At 36.9% G+C, this 10,623-nt stretch overlaps 1 pseudogene; it reads left to right on the top strand.

Annotated features, from left to right (window-relative positions):
- The first annotated feature begins 967 nt into the window (after positions 1 to 967).
- On the top strand, positions 968 to 1,653 carry LOC138804422 (elongation factor 1-beta pseudogene; annotated as a pseudogene).
- Positions 1,654 to 10,623: the final 8,970 nt, after the last annotated feature.

Here is a 10,623-nt window from a genome sequence, read left to right as displayed (position 1 = left end):
ATGCCTATCATTTGAGAGGTGGGGGTTTCACCTGCCCCCCTACCAAGAAGATAGATGTCAGATCCTACCATCCACCATGTGGCCAAGATGGCACCAGGCAGACCTGATTTCACGACTTCACTATAGCATAGGAAATACCTGTTTATCAAACAAAGCTGAGTTCCATAGATTTATTGCAGAAACTATCACTGGGCAGCCTCAGTATTAAGTCTCAAAATTCAGGGATTAGCAGGAAAGCCAATGGACCTGGTACTCTGGACCTTGTGCAGAGCGAGCACACAGTTGGAAGTGGGAAAAAATGATGATTAAGGAACTTTGATTGGAAGGTATACCAAAGTTAAGTAGGGTCTTGAAACAAGTCTTACTGGTCAAAAGACATACTTATGTTTGCTTTACTGTTTTATCTTCCAGGGAAAATTCTTTCTGGGAGCAAATAACTAGGTTTTTTTCCCCTAGTCCTAGTACTATTTTGCACAGAAACTAGAAAGTGTAGGTTTGCTCACAGAAATTTTTGCACCTCAAATTATGTTCACTGCAGGGTTTCTCCTGAAATTTTCTATATTTCATTTCTGTTTAATTCCTCTGGTAGAAATCTGAACTGTTCTCAAATATCCCTGACTCTTCATCTTCTTGTGTAAAATGTTTCTGATAGGCATGAAAAGCAGCCTCTGTCCTTATTCAATACCCTCGGTTTTGCTCCCCTGAAGATGGCAAACAGATTTTGGTGTGAAGTCAGTGGAAATTAAACACAATACAGGATGCTTAGCATGGAACTCCTTAATAAACCATCCAACTGGTTACATGTTTGCCTACCATACTCAGACAAAAGAAGAACCCTAATTTACTGAAATTAAATTTTTTCTGGTTATATTTGAAGCCTTTTTCCCCCGTGTTAACTCAGGGCATGGACTTTTGCTCTTTCCTTTTGCTGCTGCCCAGCTCCAGGATATGCCCAGCTCCCATGGCCATGTGTTTTGGAGACCTCAAGAGCCACTTGGGCCTCCAGGTGCTCAATGATTTCCTGGCGGACAAGAGTTACATGGAGGGGTATATGCCATCGCAAGCAGATATTGCAGTATTTGAAGCAGTCTCGGGCCCACCCCTTACTGATTTGTGTCATGCCCTATGTTGGTATAATTATATCAAATCCTATGAGAAAGAAAAAGGGCAGCCTGCTAGGAGTGTAAAAACCTTTGGACAAGTATGGCCCTGCCAATGTGGAAGATCCCACTGAAAAGTAAGGATGATGACGACATTGACCTCTTTGGGTCTGAGGAGGAAGAGGAAAGTGAGGAAGCAAAGAAGCTAAGGGAAGAATGTCTTGCACAGTATGAGTCAAAGAAAGCCAAAAAAACCTACGCTGGTTGCCAAGTCTTCCATTTTACTAGATGTGAAGCCCTGGGATGATGAGACAGATACGGCAAAATTAGAGGAGTGTGTCCAAAGCCTTCAAACAGATGACTTGGTCTGGAGGTCCTCTAAACTGGTGTCAGTGAGATACAGAATTAAGAAGCTTCAAATGCAATGTGTAGTGGAAGATCATAAAGTAGGAACAGACATGCTGGAAGAACAGATCATTGCCTTTGAGGACTACGAGCAGTCCATGACTTGGCTGCTTTTAACAAGATCGTCCAGATCATTGCATTGAAATAAAAGTTTCAAAGATTTAAAAAATAAAGATATTTGAAAAATGTGTCCATTTTTACCCATTTTATCATATTAATTTTGGTTCTTCCCTAGGAATTGATATTGGTAAGTGAATGGGAACTTGGGAAATTCTTAATTCAAACTTTTTATTATTTTAAATATATTATAGTCAAGAAATATCAGGAAAACTGTCACCTGCCCAAAGTTGCAATGGTAACCAGCTTCTTTAGATGACACATAATAGATTTTATATGTACCAGTCCAATTTCCTTTCTTCATATTACCACTCTGCCTCATTTTCTTCCCATAGACCTTGGAGAGAAGAATGTATCTGCTTGCTAGTGCTGTATCTCATCAGAGTTTCATATTTCCCCAGGCCGCATCCTCTGAACTCTCATGGACCAGACTCTCTCCCTGTATCCATCCTAGGTTAGCACACTCCATTCTCAATTGTGTGATTAAGTCCTTCTTGAGCCATTCATTATTCCTTGGTTGTTAGAACATGATTGAGGCTATGGATTAGAAGGAAAGTTGCCATGTGTCTCTCTGTTTGGAAAAGCTGAAGAAAATACTGGGGAAAAAACATTAAGAATAAAAGAAGCAATAAGATATTGCTGAGTAGGCTATAAACACCAATAAAAAGAGAAAAACTTTATTATATCTGTATTTTTCTTATATTATATCTATATTTGCCAAGACAGGATATCAGAGATACAGTTGAAATCAACAGAGAAGAAAAGTTGGAAAAACTTTTTAACTAGTAAATAATGAACAGATAGCATGAGACTAAGACAAATATCAACCAGACCTTGGCAAAAATCAGTACCTTAATCTACAGTGCAGACTGTAAATTGCCCATTCTGAAGACTGGTGGGGGGTGGGGTGGGCAGGATTCCAGAGCACAGCATTGGTGTGAGTGCTCACACTGGATAATCAACAGAGCAGGCAACGGGAAGCTCATTCACAGGCATCACCAACAAAATCTATAAGAGCAGAGGATTATGCTGCATAATAACCAAGAAAAAAGGCTTACAGACCATGTATAAAGCTTACTCTGTGAGATGTTAGGAGCCCTGTAGCTTTCAGAAGAACAGGGGTAGACAAACACTGATACTGATATGCTCTCCCTGAAGCACTAGGCCTGAGGAAATATAAGCTACTTTCTCATCTCTTAATTATTGTTAAAGGTAGAATCCTAACCAATGTATTAAACTTCTATAACTCTGTCATTCAAGCAATTTCTTGTTTCTTATTTCCATTCCACTAATGGCTGATCAATCACAAAGTTAACATTTATGGAACTGATAACTAGTAAATATATTTGATACCACTTTACTGATGCTTAGAAATTAAAGCTAATAGATGATGATAAATAATTACAATAAACATTAATTATTAAGGATAATCATTCATTAAACTATATACATATATAGAGAGAATATATATGTATATATGTATAAATATATGTATATATATATATATATATATATATATATTCTTTTGTCTGTGTGTATGCTAGTCCTAGGGCACAAACTCAGGAGCTGTCACTTAACTTTTGTGCTCAAGGCTAGCACTCTACTACTTGAGCCAAAGCTCCATTCCTTTTTGGTGGTTAATTTGAACTAAGGGTCTCATGGATGTTCCTGCATGGACTGCCTTTGAACTGTGATCTTCAGATCTCAACCTCATGAGTAAATAGGATTCAGGCATGAGCCACCAGTGCTCCACTATGTGTATGTGTATATATATGCATATATATATATATACATTATATATGTATAGATACATATATATGCATGTGTATATATGCATATAAATTTGTATATATATATAATTTTTATATAGAGATATATGTACATATAACTTTTTAATAACATATTTATTATTAATTGTTTATTTCTCAAATGTGTATGATTGTATATGATTACTTTATATGGAAGATCCTATTTGGAAAGATAAATTGAGAAATGAGAAATATGTTTATTTATTGCTTCAAGAAATTTCTGAAAACTCATTTGTCTTGGCAAAACTTTGCTCATCTGGGCAAAATTCTTTTTCATAATGATAAGAATTGTTCACTAGAGCAAAGATCTTACTGCACAAATTTATCAATAAGCCATGACTCAAGTTCCTTATCTCATCCTTCTACCAATACTAAATTTATCTATCTACCTGAAGCAAAATTCAATCCCAATCAGATCTCTACCAAGGAAAATGCCACCAAAAATTCTCTGAGCATACAACTCTGAAAAATCATAATAAATGTTATCTCCTGAAAGCACCTTTCTGAGAAACGAAGACTCCTTTACTGATATACAAAATGACTAACAGACCTAGTGTTGCTTGGTTGGAATGGTTGACTAGGCACTGGGAAGTCAGCAACTTAGAACCATGCACGTGTCATTGACCTGGCAGGTGAGACCCACCAGCATCTCTCCAAAATAACTTGACTCAGATACAGCACACTCTTCTCCAACCTCTGAGTTCCCTGCTCAGTGTGTTAGGTCTGTGATTCTCTTTTCCTTTCTGTCTTTTTTTTAAATTTTCTTCTCTCTTTTCTTTACTTCCCTTTTCGTGTTTTCTTTGGTTGGGGGGCATAGAATGGGGCTTGAACTCAGGTCCTGGCCATTTTTCCTGAATTTTTGTGCTCTACCACTGGAGTTACAGCTCCACTTCTAGCTTTTTGGTGCTTAGTTGGAGTTAAGAATCTTAAAGATTTTGAACCATGATCCTCAGATCTCAGCTTCCTAACTAGCTAAGAGTCAGCCATGAACCTCTAGCACCAGCTCCCCTTTGTCTCTTCTTTTCCTTTCTTTTTTCCCCCTTATTTCCTTCCTTTTTTAGCATCCTAATTCAGAGTTTATCTCTTAGAAATATTGAAAAACTTTCTCAACTTTTAAAATATTTTCTTGGATAAAGTATAAGTTGATGATGACACTGTAGTATCTTTATCAGCTTCTATGACTTCTTGCGGTATATGAGAAGGCCTGTATGGGAGAGCACAGATCTAAGTCCATCTTTCAAACAGACTCAAAAGGTTCACAAAGTCAGAGGGGTCATCACATTTATAGGATGAACATTGCCCGGAATAATTTAGTAATGTCTTGTTGGAATTTTCTTAAACCACGTGTTGTCTTCTTTATAAGGATATAGTTCTGAAAGAGAGTTCTTCTCAAAACAGATCCGCTGCACATTTGTCAGTCTCCAGTTGGTCCCTTTCAGCAGATCCCTTACTGAACCTTGTTCCACCAGCCTCTCAGCTCACCATGAACGCAGAACTCATGTGTCAGTTCAGTGTGTCACAGACACAGGTGAGGGCTACTGAAGTTTCTCTTTAAAAACAGACTCTTCACTTAGGTTCTTGACTCTGATTGCAGAATAACAGTTTCTGGACAAGTCATAATGCCAAGAAAACTTGGTGGAGCCTTATTGAGTAAGTAAGCAAGCAGGCAAGCAGACATAAAAGCAGAAAAACCTGTTCCCAGATGCAGGTGAAGTTTAATGAAGTTTCCCTTTAAATGTAGGAACTCTTTACTTAGGTCCTTGACTTCAACTACAGAATAAGAATTTCTGGCTGGGTGCTGGTGGCTCATGCCTGTAATCCTATCTACTCAGGAGCCTGAGATCTGAGGATCATGGTTCAAACCCAGCCCAGCCCAGGCAGGAAAGTCCCTGAGAAAACCAGAAGTGGTGCTATGCCTCAAGTGGTAGAGTGCTCACCTTGAGCTGAAAAGCTAAGGCACAGCACCTTGGCCAAGAGTCCAAGCCTCATCAAATACAGTGAAAGCAGGGGTTATACCATGGGGGAGGGACATACAAAGCAACAAAGAAATAATCTTATAAATATGTTAGAAACAATTGCATGAAAGAAAAAACCATTTGACTATATATCTTAGGGTTCATTTCCCTAACATCAACTTAACTGACCTTTTCTGCTTGACTCAGACATATACTAGTTATTGCAAATAAGGGAAACCATGGGACCTGTGTTTCTTTGGGCCTGGCTTACTTCACTTAATATAATTTTTTTCCAAGTCTTTCCATTTCCTCACAAATGGGGCAATATAATTTGTAGAGGGGAAGGGAAAGGAAAAACAAATCGTTTAAATAGGGATACAGGTGGACCCATTGCAACAATGAGATGTACAAGTCATTATGTTGAAAACAAACTTTACAACTTTGGTAGCTGGGCGGGTGGGAGGGGAGGGGGGGAGGGTTGATGGGGGATTGGAGAGGATGGGATGGGAAGGGGAAACAAAGGAGGAGGCTACAATGCTTGATAAGAAATGTATTCATTATCTTGCCCATGTAATTGTAACTCCTCTGTACAGTATTTTCACAATTAAAAAAAAAATCTAAACATGAAAAAAAAAAAGAGTTCAAGCCTCAAGACCAACCAAAAAAAAAAAAAGAAGAAGAAGAAAAAAAAGAATTATTTCTGGACAAGTCATGAGTAAGAAAACTTGGCAGAGCTTTACTGAGTAAGTAAGCAAGCAGGTAAATAGACAAACGGAAGAGTAGGAGCACACTCTAGCAGAGTGTAAATGCACACACTATAAGGGAGAGACACCCATCTCTTTGGGCTGTTAGGGTGTTCGTAGGGTAAAGGCAGGGGTCTGGTTTCAAAGTTATATAAAGATAGGTGCTTTGTCTTTGCTCTAATCATTCGTGATGCTACTTTCTGAGTTTCTAGGTAAGAATGAATCCTGCCATAAAACAGACCCTCATCCTTCAGATAAAGGGGTGTCCTGCAATCTGCATTTTGGGGAAGGAAGTGGCTTAATCTCGAGGAAGTATTTTTCTTAGGAAGGCAAACATCCTGTCAGACAAGTGTTAATTCTTAGGGTGAAGAATGCATCCTGTTTTTTCTCTTTGAAGCAAAGCTGGCACTTCTATGGTTCTAAATGCCATATTTCTGAATAACCTTCACCAGGCTTCAGTTTCCTCAAGTTATCCTGTCTCATTTCCCCTTAAATGACTTTGCTTCCTTAATCTTAAGGGAAGTACATGAAGGAATAACTCCTGTATTTGTGATAAGCTGACCATACCTCATTTTCCCCTAGTCTATCTGGCTTCATTTCCCCTAAAATGTCTTTGTTCCCTTAATCTTAAGGGAAGTACATGGACAAGCTTTAGTTTGAGTTTTTTGAATCCGTAGAAGCCCTTTACCAGGACTCATTCCCTAGGCTATCCTGCCTCAAGTGTAAATTCATACCTTGTCTCAGCGCGTTGTTTTACATTGTGTTTTATTTTGTACTGCATCCTTCAAATTAAGAAGGCAAACTTTATGCTATAGTTCAAAGTATAGAGGCAACAATATTCAAGCATCCATGCATTTTTTTAATTATTCATTTTATAAATTTGAGCATGATAAATAAAGATCATCCAAGAGAAATTACATGTAAAGTAGGGATATATTATTCTCTCTCAAAGGATACTATTGTGAACATTTTTGCAAACTTGCATATATTAACTATTATTTTAAAAAATGTGGTAATGAACTTAGATACCTTCATCTATACTTCCTGTGATGGACAATTTGAAGTGGCAGTTTCCCTAAGCTAAAGGACATGCAGCTATTTAGCAATTGATATTCTGAGTACTTCTGTACTCAGATTAGATTAACATTTAAATCTGGAAAACTTGGTAAAGCAGACTGTACTTCCAAATATGGATATGTCTTATCCAACCAGTTGAAGGTATGACTAGAACAAAACATCAGACTTTTCTCCATGTAAGAGAGAATTCCTCTTTCCTTGGTACATTTGAGCACTGGCTCTTTCTGAATCTTGAGCTTCCTGGCTTTTGAAGTGGAATTGTGCATGAAGTGTCCTGGCTTCCAGGCCTTCAGATTCAGAGAGTAACCACCCCACCAGCTCTCCGGGTCTCCTCCTTGCTGATTCAACCCCTTTTCTGTCAACTGCTTATGTTATTTTTTTTAGGTTTTAAAAAATTACCTTTAACATGAAGGAGAGTTTAGTTGGTACATTATTCTGGTTGATAGTTGTTTCTCTTTAAGGTGTGGCATACATCCTTTCTTCTTGCTTTCATGGTCTCTGCTGAGAAATCTGTAGTTATTCAGTTTGGTTTTCCTTTATGGGAAAACCCTGACAGCTTTAAGGATCTTTTCCTTGGTCTCTGTTGATCCTGTGTGGAATACAATGTGACTGTGGGATGTCCTGTTCTGGTCTGTTCTGAAGAGGTAACAAGTTAGACAAGAAATGTAATCACTACCTTACTTAGGTAGCTATAACTCCACTGTATATCACCTTGACAATAAAATTTTTAAATTAAAAAAGTACCTCTAAGTAGTAAAAATGAGTTTCCATTAACAAAGCAGTTTATGAATACATTTTGATCAACATCACCTTTTTCAACCTTCTCATCTATTCTTCCCCTCCCCATCCTCTCCTCATCATCTTTATTTTATGATATACATTGGATTCAGTAGTTCGCTTTGTTTCTCTCCAGAGACCTGACAGAGCCAAGTAACTATTTCTGTATATGAGCTCTTCCAAACATCGATGGAGTTTGGTCTCGTGACTTAATTTGTTCTTGTTCTTGGCTTACGGATTAGAAACAGACACAGAATATATACTCTGGTGGTAAACATTGCTAGTATCTGTTTGCATGTAGTCTTCTAGAGTGTTCTCTAGAGTTCTAAATGCTATCTATCCACAGCTAACTCATCAAGTAACTCAAAAGTAACCACCCAATGCAATAAACAGAGAAATGTCATCCTTATTCTAGAGATGGTAGCTAACACTGGGATCACACTATCTTAGGTAGTAGAATACGTCTGTTTTATTTCCTCAGCTCAAACTGAATGGTGATACATGGATGGGGGAATTGAGACAGTCCACATCTACGCAGACTAACAATTAGGGGAGAACAGAGGCCTCCCAGTCCACCTAGGACTGAACAGTATTTTCTAGAAAATTGTTGCCAGGAATGCAAGTACACTGACCAATAAATAATGTAACTACTTCAAAAAATTCCTACAACCAATTTGTCAGGGAAAAGTAGTTTGCTCAGCCCTCCTTTCAAGACAAAATATTGTTTACCTGGCCAACAGCTAGCAGATTAAACAATGGTTTATTTGTCAAAACTCATTTTAACACTCTCACCTTCCTATGTCCACCAACTCAAAATTGCTAGGCTATAAATTATGCTCAGTTTTAACAAGTTTTCTGCCTGGAGCCAACTAGGTTGGTTCCAGCATTTGGAGCAGGTGCTATAATTTTGTATCTGTTCTCATATTCATCTTTGAAACACTACTGTTAGGGAGGTATGCATTCTTATTACAGTAAAATTAACTATTTTAGCTTTGTTTAAGAAGCTAATTTATTGGTGATATTTTGGCAAGTTGGCTCCAACAATATTAACAGGTACATTCATTTCTAACAACCTGGCTAAATTGACCAATGTAGAGAGATAAGTAAAAACAGAGACAAAAGCAATAACATACCATTAAAATTTCTCTACAAAATGATAGAATAGAAGACTGTGGCATCATTCTAGATTTACTTACTTATTTATTTATTTAGCATTTTCTCATTATTCAAGTTACCATTTAGTCATATTGGCCCACAATTTTATTTCTCAATTCTTCAGATATTTTAGTACTCAATATATTCCTGAGATAGAGTGGGAAAAAAGCGCAATAATAATCAGATAGGAAATATTTCCCAATCACTTGGTTGTCTGTAAAATGGAAATTATGACTTTTATTCTGTTTCCTGTCAGAAAACCTAGAATTTACATCTATTTCTACTGCTTGTGAGTGTAATTTGAAAGAATTGCTGATTAACTCTTTGTTTAATTAGTCACTCCCAAAATAATAGTGAAATATCCACCACTAGTCAGTTGTGATTTTGGTTATCTGTTTCATATCTGGCAGTGTACCAGGTAAAGAAAATATATTTCAAAGGCCCAGAAAAATCATCATATAAAAATGTGAAGATATTTATAAGTATTTTAAAGTGATATAGATATGTAAAGCTTTATTGTCTAATATGCAAAGACAAAAAAGTTAAACAAAATTATTAAAATATCTCATCTAGAGAGTCTCTGAAGCAAGAGTCTATCAATACCAACTTTTAGTGAACATGTTTATTAAATTTATTTTCATTTGAATAGCATAAAATTCTGTGACTTATAGTCATAAAATCATGATAAAGTATATTAATAACCTTTCCAAGTCCTTTATTTATGAAAATGTATATAAAATACTTAAATTGTTCATAAATCCTTTATAGTTGAGTTGAAAATATGTTTTTGAAATTGTCAGAAAATAACCAGATTTGCCATTTGGATTAGAATTGTACAATTCTAAAGAATGAGGTACAAAAATGGCTCCCATCCTTCTCCAGAACTTTTTCATCTTTCTCATCTGAAAAGTCTATATTCACTCAATTCAAACTCTCCATTTCCTCTTTCTCTAGTCTATAGCAATCCCCTTCTTACTTTTCATTTTATTTAAGTTAGACTAGCTACATTATGTAGTCATACAATATTTGCCCTTTTATAACTAGATTATTTACCTAGCATAATATTATCAAAATTTACCCTTGTTCTTTCAGATTTCTATCATTTATGAAGCTAAATAATACTCTACTATATATGCATAGCATATTTTGTCTCACATCATTTATTGGACTCTCGGACTGCTTTACATTAGATGATTGTCAATAATACTACTATAACTGTTGAGTGTATGAGTAATTATTCAAACTCTTACTTCCCATTCTTTTCTTCTTTTTCTTTTTTTTTCTTTCTTTTTTTTTTTTTTTTTAGGTTGTTGGGCTGGAACTCTGTGCATGGGCGCTGTCCCTCAGCTCTTCAGCTCAAGGTGAGTGCTCTACCACTTGAGCCACTGTGCCACGTCTGGCTTTTTCTGCTTATGTGGTATTGAGGAATCGAACCCAGGGCCTCATGCATGCAAGGCAAGCACTCTTCCCTGAGCCACCTTCCCAG

The sequence above is a fragment of the Dipodomys merriami genome, unplaced genomic scaffold (assembly GCF_024711535.1).
Source record: "Dipodomys merriami isolate MVZ:Mamm:240054 unplaced genomic scaffold, mDipMer1.0.p SCAF_362, whole genome shotgun sequence".
NCBI classification, from domain to species: Eukaryota; Metazoa; Chordata; class Mammalia; order Rodentia; family Heteromyidae; genus Dipodomys; species Dipodomys merriami.
Note: the sequence above shows the minus strand (reverse complement) of the source record. Positions and strands in the feature narration are given on the sequence as shown.